Source organism: Lemur catta, chromosome 3, assembly GCF_020740605.2.
Source record: "Lemur catta isolate mLemCat1 chromosome 3, mLemCat1.pri, whole genome shotgun sequence".
Classification (NCBI taxonomy): Eukaryota; Metazoa; Chordata; class Mammalia; order Primates; family Lemuridae; genus Lemur; species Lemur catta.
The window spans coordinates 61260163-61273400 of NC_059130.1; the positions used below are offsets into that span (position 1 = coordinate 61260163).

The 13238-nt window shown below is 34.4% G+C and overlaps 1 pseudogene; it reads right to left on the reverse strand.

Moving 5' to 3' along the window:
* LOC123634843 overlaps positions 1 to 13238 on the reverse strand; it is a 92975-nt pseudogene that overhangs the window by 59495 nt on the left and 20242 nt on the right.

The window sequence follows — 13238 nt, forward strand, 5'->3', positions numbered from 1 at the left end:
GCCACCGCGCCCGGCCTTCCTTCAAGAACTTTTCCGTTGCCTTCACAAGCTGGCTAATTGTTGGATGCAAAAGGAATAACATTCAGCCTATCTCGACTTTCAAATGCCTTCCTCACTAAGCTTAATGATTTCTAGTATTTGATTTAAAGTGAGAGACTGTATCCTTCCTTTCACTTGAACGGTAAGATGTGATTGTAGGGTTAATTGGCATAATTTCAGTATTGCTGTGTCTCAAGTAATAGGAAGGCTCAAGGAGAGGGAGTGAGATGAGGGAATTGCTGGTCGGTGGAGCAGTCAGAACACACACGACATTTATTGATTAAGTTTGATGTCTTATCTGGGTGTGGTTTGTGGTGTCCTGAAACAATAACAATAATAACATCAAAGATCACTGATCATGGATAACCATAACAGATATAATAATAATGAAAAAGTTTGAAATATTGTGAGAATTACCAAAATGTGACACAGAGACACAAAATGAGCAAATGCTTTTGGAAAAATGGCACCAATAGACTTGCTTGATGCACGGTTGCCACAACCTTCAATATGTAAAAAATGCAGTATCTGTGAAGTATGATAAAGTGAAGTGTAATAAAACAAAGTATGCCTATACCTATAACCATTCAGGTGGGGTCAGCTGGTATGTTGGATATCTCTTTCAAGAGTTCGAAGAAGACAAGTTATGTTAAAAGGAATTGAGTATGGCAGGCAAATTAAATTATCATGTTCAACATAAAGACGTAGTGTTTAAAAGCAATACACACACGTATACACACATACATACTTATCAAGAGATTACATGTATACATACAATTGAGTGTCCCTTATCCAAAATGCAAAACAGAAGTTTTTGGATTTACTTATTTTTTCAGATTTTGAAATATTTGCATATATTTACTGAGATATCTTGAGAATTGGGACCTAAGTCGAAAGACAAAATTCAGATTTTGGATTTTTGGATTAAGGATGCCTCCACTCCAAAATGCTGCAAAATCTAAAACTTTTTGAGCACCAACATGATGCCACAAGTAGAAAATTCCACATCTGACCTCATATGATAGGTTGCAATCAAAATGTAGGCAAAAATTTGTTTCATGCACAAAATTATTAAAAATATTATATAATATTCCTTCTGGTTATATGTATAAGGTGTTTATGAAACAGTAAATTTCATATTTAGACTTAGGTCTCATCTACATATCTAATTAGATATATACAAATATTTCAAAATCTGAAAAAAAAGATATGTATATAAGAACTTCATAAATTTTAAAACTTTGTCCAAGAAGGCCAATGGGCACAAATATGTTATATTTGAACACTATTTTTCTTCCTGTAGGTTCTAATATTAATTTTGTATTAATTTAAATTTCATATGAGATTTAGTTATTGAAATTCAGGAGGTAGTTAATGCAATTAGAGGCATTTTTAATTGCTTTTGCTATGTTCTAAACTGTTGGTGATTTGAAAATCTTAATTTCTAAGTAGATTATAAGGATAGTAGTGTTGCTTCAGTTTATTTTTCATATAATTAAGATGAATAATTTAGCTTGTATCTTTTCTGTTGAATTGAGTTAACTATGTCTGCTGAAAATACAATCCTATTGGCTGATTTGAGAGAATGTCTACATTTAACTTGCTTATTAGCACAAATTGGACAAGAATGACTTTTATCCTAGTCCCCCTACCTTTTGAATTTCAGTGTGAACTAGTACCAATGAATAAGAAAATACTTTGAAAAGAGTTAGCATTCTTTGAAAAAACCCTAAGGATCTAGTAAATACATTTACATTAATGGTGAGCTTAAAAAGATAAAATATAAATCCAAAATATTTTAAGAAATATTTTGGTGTGAATAATGTGAATTTGAGAATAGAATTCTATAATTATTTTAACCATAGTATCTAACTTAAAAAGTAAGATTGTATGAGATATGTGATGTTATTTTGTACTTATCTATTAAAGTCTATTGAACATATTATATACATAAAAGGCAATGAGAAAATGTAGGTAATGTGTTAAATAGTAAGAACTCAACAAATGTTATCTTTTATCATCATGATCATCATCCTTATCATTATTTTCATCATCAGTTTGCTCTCCGGATATGCGGCAGCATAGAAGGTAATTCAAGGTAATACATATGTTTTACATTAAGTTTAAATGTTCATTTTCAAAATATTATTTTTTAATTCTAATTTCTAAAAGACCCTATGAATGATACCACAGATAAATATAGTTTTGAATCTATATTTATGTTGGAAATAATATCCACCCAATTCCAAAATTTTTTCTTAGCTAAAGTAAATTCTCTTAGTTTTTTTTTTTTCCCCTCTCTTCATGTACATACACAATTTTGGAAAACTTTAAGGTTGAAGAATTTTGGTAGCAGATATACAAAGAATGAAACTGCTAATTTCTTTCTGGTTAAACATTTATTTCTACAGAACCATATATTTTGATCACTTTCTGGTACTGGTTGATCAAAAAGGATTTTCTAGTTTCTCTTTGTGATGAATTTTATATAAACAAATATGCATTGTATGTGAAGGCATAAAAATTATCTTGATTTCTCCCAGTAATCTAGCATTATCCGTAACATACACACACACACACACACACACACGCGTGCACACACACACACACACACAAAATTCTAATTCATCTAGTAACATTCAAAACCTGGAAGAATCATTATTTCAGGACACAGATCTAATTGAAATGCAATGAAATACAGGTAAAATTTTTATTAATACATCTTCTAAGGGAGAAAAAAAATTAGAAAAGCTTAAAAAAATAAAAAATTAGAGAGACATTCAGAATTTTGACAATGATAACCAAAAATGACCATACCAAATTTCTTTAAAAAGTGAATGACAAAGATATATCCTCTGTAAGTATAAACTGGGGAAGAATATCTTTCTCTAATCAACCTGAAGTAAACAATAGCAAGCTTATAATGCAAATTTCAGGCAGAGAATATCACAGGATATCTACAGCTAAATTTCAATTAAAGAATTAAACTTCAAGAAGACTGGAACACTAGATTTTGATTTGAAAACTAAATGTAATGAGAGTTATCTCAGAGAAAGAAATCAAATTGCATATTGGTTACCAACACTAAACATGTAAATGCTCATATAACGATGGAGGCATAAAAATCACATATGAATCAATCATTTAAAATTGAAATTAATGGAAGACACTTAGGGATACCATATTTAATTTTAATTTTCACAGAAATGGATTTAAAGCTATTTAAACAAAATACCTTTCAGAGATGAGAGAGGCTCGAGCCTTATAAAAGATTGAATTGCAGTCAAGCAAATCCATTCGTGAAGCCGATATTCAAAACCATTGTAAACTCTGTAGCTTTCACACTTAAGTCCCCAGCTCTTTCATTATTTTGATACCTGTGTTAGAAAGTATTCTCAATTACTGTAGAATTACCAGCTGATCAAAGTGCTGGAGGTAGGACAAACAAGTTTGTGAGAAACCTGAAAATAATGATGCTTTTCTGAAGACAAACTCTTTTGGAGGACTTTGTTTTTCATTTTCTTTCTTATAAATCTCTAAGGTCTCCATTGAAATTTATATCGTGTCAAAAGTGAGAAACAAAATGGAATAGCTATTTTTTCCAGCTCATAACTTTCATGAGTAAAATATTCATCTTTCTTGCTGAAGGGAAGAAAAGATGCTACCTTCATAATAATTCTTAACTTTTTTTTCATGATACTTTGCATCAGAGAAGACAATAGATGGATTATAATGAAAAGATTAAAATAAAAGTTCCAAATATTTTGATAAATGATGAGAATAATCATTTATTTAAGTCTCATCACACAATTCTTGGTAAACAACAAAGTATATTCAGTCCAGCTCTGATAAATTTTAGTTGAAAAGAGTCTCCCTTGGTTTGCTAAGTTTTCAATCTTATTCCAAATGGATGAAAATCACAGGAAACACTCATAATATTGTTTCTTAGCCATAGATCTGGAGATAAAATGTACTAGAAAATATTTGGAGCTGGATATTGATATGTAGGAGACTACTTTGAATACCCTTATAAATAACACTCTTAATGGCAAAGATATTCCATGAGCCAATTGGTTTGAGTCATTACACTGTATCTGCCTCTTGGTAATTATACCAATTAGATCAGAGAACCATTTATCAGGGTGCCAACTAAGTAAATTCTATACGTTCTGGAACTTAAAAAAAAAGTCTAAATTAGACAGACCAAATAACTCCTGTGTTTGTGGGCACTTTAGTTGACTAGGTCATGTAACATGGAAAGAATTTAGCTTGTTTTCTACTCCATGTACTAGGATTATAGACAGTGAGAGTCATACTTTATTTATTTAGTTTGCTTTGTCATGTGAATTTGAAAGCTAAAAACCTTAACCAAGAAATATTGGCTTGGAATCTTACTTTTAATTTTGTTTAAAAATTGATTTCAATGAACATTTCCTTTTAGCTGATGCTTGAATTTAAAGGTTGATTCATTTAATGATTGTTGATTTGGTAGACCCGTTGTGGTTGATTGGAAAGCATGATTTTTTTTTCAGTGCCATGTTTTTCAGAAGATACACAAGATTGAATTAAGAATTAACTGACATTCAATAACCATGAAAAGTAACTTTTTAAATCCTTATGATAAAACTATTGCTAAAAAGGAGACTGTTTAAAAAAATGTGAAATCTAGAGAACTTTCTGAAGTAATTTTCTAACCTCTAATAAAGAATAGAGCTGTTGCTTAAGTAAATAGTTTAATCACTCCTTGAAGAGAAGGGTGTGAAATTCTACATAGTCACCTAGAGTGACTCTACATAGTCACACCATTTAGCACTGGGCAGGGTACCAAGATGTGGTGGAGTAAACCTTCAACAACTCACCTCCCATTTATTTTTTAGAATGGACATTTAGAACATTATAATTATATAACAATAAAAACATGATAATGAGAAGTTCTGAAACAGAATAATTTTTCTGAATAATCTCCAAGCCAGTCTTCTGTAGCCACGTTTCACTAAGTCACATGAAATGTTGGTGTTGGTCAAAAAAATCACCTCAGTTGTTTTAAGTAAAGGATATACTTAGATATTAAGTAGCTGGTTAAGTAATTATTTCATACTCCAACTATCTCTTTTTTAAATTATGCAGGTTAATACTATGGATGTCAATATAGTGTTTTTTTATGAGAATACATACTATAATGCAAATATACATTCCAATAGTGTAGGGGAGTTCTTATACATTTTACAAAGCAATAAGGTAGTATTCACAGGTTGGGGAGACGTGAGAAGAATTCAAATCCTGATTGAATTTAAACAGATATATGAGGGCTGTCTGGAAAGTATCCAGCCATTGTTAATATAATCTCTAGTAACCAGAATGGTTACATGGCTGGATACTTTCCAGACAGCCCTCATATATAATGAGCAGTTATGAGAGACAACCATGGAGGAGATGAGTGTTACACTAATTGAAGACATGTTTGTAAATCAAGTTGGGAGACCTTAACATACATCATAATGGCAGATAGAATATCAGAAGAAACAACTGTTGCACAAGAGCCAAAATAAGCAAATAAATAATTCCAGATCATAAGGTTTTGATGAATTGTACATTGTATACAGGCAAATTAGTTTGTTAGTGAAAGTCAGAGAAAACCTATTACACTTAATTATAGTCCTTGTAAACATTTCCTTTCACATCTATTTACTCTTATGAGTTGTATGAGCAAGAAAACTCTCTGAAGTCAATATACTTAATATCCATAAGGAGAGAGGACATAAGTTAGTTTTTAACTGATTTAATGCAGTTTAACATATACTTGAGGATTTACTACATTCCAAATGTTGTCCTGAGGACTTGAGGGAGTGTAAATGTGAACATGAAGCACTCCGTCCTCGTAACAGCTTAAAATCTGAGAACTAGGGTAGAAAAAGTTTACACATGAATGAATTACATTATAGAATAAGGTGGGTGCCAAAGTACAAAATTGTGTAAAAGTGTTTACCAGAACCTGTTAGGGATTGGTGACTGCCTTAACAACATAGTGCAGTGGAGATGACACTGAGTGACTTCTGAAGCTGGGTTAGGAAAGGCCATACAATGTCAATTTCTCTTAGGGCACTTGCTATGGGAATCTTTAGCTGCCATATGAGAAATTTAGCCACCTTGAGGTTGCCATGAGGAGAGACTACATAGAGTGTATGTGTGTGTCAGTGTGTGTGTGTGTCTGTCAGAGACAGAGAGAGAGAGAGAGAGAGAGAGAGAAATAGAGGCTATCTGATTCAACTAGCCTGTTCTCACTTGTAGTCTCCCATGTGGTTGCAGTCACCAAGTCCCTAACAGGTTCAAGGGAAAGGACATATACTCTATCTCATGATGAGGATAGTAGTCAAAATATTTTCAGACAAGTTTTAAAACCTCTACTGCTTGTCCTCTGGCTAAAAATTGCTTACATTATTCCCACATGGAAAATACACTCACCCCTTCCTAGGATCCTGCAAAAATTTCATCTATTTTGGCATCAGGCTTAGGTTTGAGGTCAGGTTCTTATCCTTTAAATCAAGACAGGGTACAGATGAGGCCTGCGATACAGTTCCTTGGGTACTAGGATCCTTGATAACTGTTCTGCTCAATCTGAAGCCCTGTGAATTAAAGAGATAATTTATCTACCCCCCGCCCCACTATACCTCCATAGTGGGAAGTCAGGCACAGGATAATTGCATCCATTCATAAAAGGGGGAAGCAAGGGACACACAGCAGACTCTGGTTCATAGTAATTCCGTAACCCAGCTGGGCACATGCTGCCAGTTCCTTGATGAGGTCTCAGTTCTAATCCAGGAACTATCTCTTCATGGCTCTTGGGTCTGTGCTTTAAGTTCTTGGTTCTGCTTCTGAATTATCCTTTCTCTTCCATATTATGTAGCATGTGTTTGCAGTGAAGTAGCTTTCTTGACCTGCTTCCTGCTTGTATAAATTTGGGGTCCAGAGACCCCTTTTTAGTTTGTAATGTCTCTGCTCTTACAGTCTTAAGCAGGCAGTGTTACTGCATGTACACATCTTTTAAAAATGTTGAGTTTGCACCATCATAAAAAAAAAAAAACATATCTACACATCACCAAATGGGATGACTCATCTGCATCCTGAAGAATCTTCTTCCAAGATGGTTCACTCACATAGCAGACAGGGTGGTACTCTGGCAGCTGGAAAGTACAGGAGTAACTGAGGAGTAGGAGCTTCTTCAGTTTCTGTCAACATGGGCAGGTCCACATAACCTGGGTTCCTTAGCTCAGTTTTAAGGGTGATCATTTTAAGAGAGAGAGAAAGTGCAAGTGCAAGAGTGTGCACCAGGTATATGCCCTATTACCCTTTAGTGCCTAGCCTTAGAAGTCACACAGCTTTGTTTCCACCATTCTCTATTAATTGAAAAAGTCATAAAGACTCACCCAGGTTCAGAGAGAAGGACATAGACTCAACTTCTTGGTGGAGTAGTGGCAAAGTTCTAGAAGAGAATGTGGGTCCACACGTGTGGTGGCCATTATTTTTAGAACACACATTCTGACCCCCAGTGGGCTTTGAGGCTGAGTATCTGTCCTAGAATGAAAGTGCAAATCAAGAAATGCTTGAGAGAAGGCAATATTTTAGCTTTATTATATTTAGCTGTATAATTGAATATTAATAATAAATAATTAATTAATGTCAAACATTTTAAGGAGTCCTTTAGGCTTCATTTCATTTAATGCTGATAATAATCCAAAGAGGTAGACATTATTCTTTTTGATAGATGAGGTAACTGAGGCTTAGAAATGCTATTTAATTTTCTATTTAATTACTGAAGTTCACACTACTATGGTAGTTTCTAGAGTATGTTCAAATGCTCATGGAACTAATCCTGCAGAGATAGAGATATGCATATGTTCTAGGAAACATGGATAACTGTAGGAATGAAGTTCTTGAGGTGACAAGGGATGTGAACCAGTGTGTAACTGGGGGTTTGGCCATCGCAACAGCAGAGAAAGCTCATCAGTTGTAATAGGTGAAAAAATTGAAAAAATTGAAGTGTATGGGCCTACGTTGAGATAATTGGGTAGATTTGATAGTGACAAGATGAAGTATTCTGTTTTAGGATTGCATCCGTTTTCTCAATGAAATAAGAGGCCAGGCTGCCAGCTGAGACATGGTTATCGAAGTTTGACCATGGGGCATTATGTATGAAATAGGCAAGTTTGGGAGAATCCAGGGAGCAGGAAGAAGGGGGAGGGCAGTGCTCAGCACCTGCTTGAGATTCACAGTCGTGAATTTATCTGAGAGTAGTCAGCATAGCTGGGTGTTTTTCTCTGGCAGTCCACTGCTGGATTTAGATGCAAAGTAGAAGGAGAGTTTAAATTTAACCAGTGTTGCAAATTTTGAGATGATTATGAAGAAGGGGAAGGGGTGAGAAATGTGTAAATAAATAATTTTAGTGATTGGTCTCACAATATAACTAAGGTAAAGTAGGAGGTAGGAAGTGAGACATGAGAAATGATGAACAGAAAAAAGAAATGAAGGCCCCGTGTGGTGAAAGAATTTTTGGAATAAAGTAAAATAAACTCTGTAGTCATATCGAAGAGATCAAGGAATATCTGTAAGGTCAATGCCTGAACTTTATTCCTTCCCTTACCCTTTCTTCTTACCCTACTTCCAAATGAAAGCACATTTTATGTGTGAAAGTGTGTGTGTGTGTGTGTGTGTGTGTGTGTGTATGTGTGGACTTTCTCTCCCTTTGCAAGCTAGAAATGTAAGAGAATTAACATCCTTATGAACAGACCTCAACCAAAGACTAATGGCAGTCGGTATACATACTCCAAATCCCTATCCCTTAGGTGAGATAAATCTGAGACTTGAGTTCTATACCATTTTCCAAACTCCCACAGTTGGATTAAGCTTCAGCTACCCAGGTGGGAACTTGCTTGATAATTCACTTTTAATTGACTATCCCTTTCCTGTCCTACTTCCCCACTCTTCTACTGAAATCATTTCCCAAATAGACTAATTATGCCCAAATCCTATCAAGGCCTGTTTTGAGGGGACTCAACTAACAAAGCCCTGTTCTTTATAAAACTTTTACTGACCCCTTCTTTGAGCCCCTAGAGCTCCCATCCTAACACTTATCAAAATATGTTTTGTGTCTCTTATTTGTCCTTCTCCCTTTTAAACTATTTCCCCAAGAAAGGAAAAGTATATCTCCACCTTCGTAGCTCCTTCCCCTAGCACAGTTCCTGTTACACAATAAAGACAAAGTAAATATACAGTAAATTGAATTGAATGCTCAATTTAAACGGATGGTTTTGCTGACCAAGGATTTGAAATATCTTTTTTAACTCATGGAGATAAAACTAGATTGAGTTCAGTATAACACAAAAGACATTTGTAACATATTTTTGACATTTTAATTCTTTGAAAATTGACAATCCACAGCAGTTAGCATGTCCGCTATAGAATTTTGGCTATGCAGCATATATCACTACTTTTCGGTTGTTACACTTGAGGGAATTGAATAGCATAGTATTATCTCTTCAAATACATATTTAACAAAGTTAAGGAGTTGTGTGGTTAAGCATTTATCATTTTTCTCTGTGCTCTTTATACTATGAATTATTTTAATATCAGCAACTCAGGAATAACTAGGAAACTTTTTATTTTTTGCATCGTAAATACCTAATATAGAGGATCCTGAGTAAAATATTCATAGAATAAATATTTTTGTGACAAGAGATTATCTTTTTAAAATGAATTATTGTTGGAACTGTATTTTGAATTGAGAAATGAAGGGAAGGTAATAAAACTCTTTACATCTTTTTTTTATAAATTGTGATTTGACTATCATCTAAGTAACTGCCATTTATGTACCTGTTTGCTGCTGCTAATTACTTTATAAAGTTCAATTACTATGATGGCTAAATATCACAATCATTGTGTAACTAACTCCACCAAAAGACATAGTAGCTGTGATATGGATATACTTGTGAGGAAGCTTATTTGCATTTGCAAATCTCAACAACTGCTCAAGTATCTGCTTTCTAGCAATTAGGCAGCTGCTACTTAAAATCAATAGGGGTAAACTCTGGTTGTGTTTGGTTTGGAAACAAAGTGTTGTCTTGTGTGACATTCTGGTACTTTGCGGCGTATTAATGAAGCCATTTTGCTTCATGCTGTTGTATCACAGCTACTTGGCATCGTTTCCTCCTCAGCTGGCTATTGCATTACTTCATCTATTTTCCTTTCATCCTTTGTCTTATTCACAGGCTTTGGCTTTGAATAGTTTCGAATTTCCCTTGTCAAGAGTTAATTCACGCTCTTTAAAATGTATAGCTACGGAGTCTGACCTGGTTGAAATACTGTTGGATAATTTATTAACAAAAGCTGTGTGTGAAATATTTAGGAGCTCCATTTGAATTTCCTAAACAGTTGGGGAATTAGTTTCATGGAGGGCACAAGGTATGTATGGTGAAAACTGGCAGGCAAGTGGACATTAATTGGCTCAAGAGATAACTGCAGTCATATTGGCTTCTGTACAAGTAAAACAATCAGTTTTGAGTGATGAGTTGTATCTAACCATGTACTAACAACTGAAATATGTATAAAACACTCTTATATCAAATCTCTTGTATGCACTGACCTTGTGATTTTATGGCTCACACTTTAATGCCAAATTTTGCCTTGTTTCAGTGTTTGTGTAAGATCTCTTAGCATAGGATTATGTTTTAGAAGTGTATTAGAAAAATAGCTACAAAATATAAATGATAAAGTTAAACTAAATGCTATTCTAATACTGCTCTACAGTTTTTAAAGACACCATGATCTTTCATACTGGTATACTTTTACACACATCACTTTGTTTAAAATTTACATCCCACTCCTTCTCCCATCTAGTGTCCACCCTAGGAAATTTTGCATTTTTTTCAAGTCTCTACACAAACTTCACCTGAATCTCTCAGGCGAGTGAGACAGTCCATTCATCCTCCTTAATCCCATTGCACTTGTCTATGGAAGGCCCGGTAATACATGCCATGGAATTAACTATGTGCTAAGGGCTTTAGGAGAATGATAAATGCTTAACCTCACAACTCTCTAATTTTGTTAAACATATATCTGAAGAGACAATATTGTACTTTCCACCAATTCTCACTATTTTACATAATTAGACTAAATAAATATTTCTAAAGGCATTGCTTTACAGACGTCTCATAAAGTTGCCTACATCATTTCACTTTAATCCTGGGTTTAATATTACCAAGTTGCTCTACAGCCATTGGATTGTATGCTTTTAGAACATTTTGTAACTCTTTTTTCTCTGTCACATGAAGTCTCACCATTTTTCTTCTGGATCTTCACTTCTTTCCCTAAGGCTGCCATATAAGCTACCTTAAATATAGGGAGAACTATAATGAGAAGCAGACAAAACTTTCTTTTCTGCTGTAAACCCAGGAAGTAGTTGCATGGAGGTAGATTTGGTTAACCCTATTAGAAAGCCAGTCTTAATGCTCAGCCCAACAAAATGAGATGCTCTCTGCTCATAGGGGGGAAAAAAAAAACCTTTAAAAATATACAGACTGTACAGACTCATCCTATATATTTGATTATGTCAGTATCTATAGTTTTCCACCCTAATTTAAGGATGTTCAATAGAACATTAAGAACTTAAAGAAGATATTTGTTTGCTTTTCATTGTGCAAGAAATTACATTACAGTGGCTATTATAAAAAATGAATTTTGGTTTGCTGAGTTTTAGAGTTGCCTTGGGTTTGAAGATTTTAATGCTTTATAGACATAGTCTACTCAAATTATGCCAATTCTCCACACCATGTTTTTAGGGTAGAAAAGCATGCCTATCATAGAACCATGACTATAATAACTGGAAAACAATTCACTCTTTAACTATTCTTCTACTATTTCTCAAGCTATAGATCTGTGATATATGTAGACTTGAATGACCAAAAACTATCATATGTTAAGTTTTAGAGGTGAATAAACTTGAGTTGAGTTGGACTAAGAGTCTCCCCTGAGTTTAAAGACTAAAAGTCTTCCACTGACAATATCATGATGATTAAATCAAAACACTTAAATTTGGGGTTGAGCGGAAAAATAATTCAACTAGAAAATTCATAGAAAGGAGAAAGTAACTTTTAGGCATTTGTTAACCAAATCATTTCTATTCTCTATATGTATCAGTAGCTGCAATTTGGAAAGTATCTGGTTTAGAAATATGTCTATATTGTAATTAACAGTTCCATGGTTTTAAAAAAGGTGGGGAAGAGGGAAAAGGGGTCTGAGACTGATTCACTAACACCTCAGACTGTAGTACATCAGAAATGCAAATTTGAAATTACCTCAATTTATGATAAGCTCCATAAACAAAACAATGATTTTCATTAGAAGATAATTTGAAGCATTGGGAAATTGGGGACTTTTAGCTTTGCATTAGAGAAGCCAAAAAAGAAGGCAGAAGTATCACTCTGACTGAAGGTGTGTTTTATTCAGCTTATGCGAATCATACCCAGCCATCTAGCAGGTTTTAATGAATCTTAGTTACCTCAAGTCTAAAATATTCTCACTGCATATAGCGTTAACTTTAAGTGTGTGCGTGGGGGGGGGGTGTAAATCTGACCATATTAAAATGGAGGTGGATGTTTGGCTCCACTGTGACCATTTACTTAACCTTGGCACTCGCCACACTAAGCAACTCACCTCTTATTTCCATCTAACTTGCAACATCAGGTTTCTTTGAGGTCTATGGACCTGGCTGGCAAGGTAATTCTTGTTTTGGGAAGTTTCACATAATTTAGATACACAGTTGTATGTAAATAAAAGTTAAACATTGAGTTAGGAATAGGTTGACAGAAGTAAGGAATTGTCTGAGAAGTAGTAAAGACTACAGTGATTACTTCAGGGACAATTTAAGTTCTCTGGATTTAAGCTTTGAGCTGAAGGATTGACAGAATAGATTTTATTCATTCAATATTTGCTTAAAGGTGCTGCTTGTTGCCCTGGAGAGAGGGATAAGCTCCAGAGGCTGAGAGCCAGGGGTGGGTGGAAGTGGGTGGGTGGTGAGGCAGGTGGGACAAATACCCAAACACTTGGTTGCACTTTTGTATTTACATGTGTAGGTCAAGATAAGAGACAGACATTCTTCAAAAGATGTAGTCTTACAAGATTAACGTGTACACTGGAAAATTATGTCA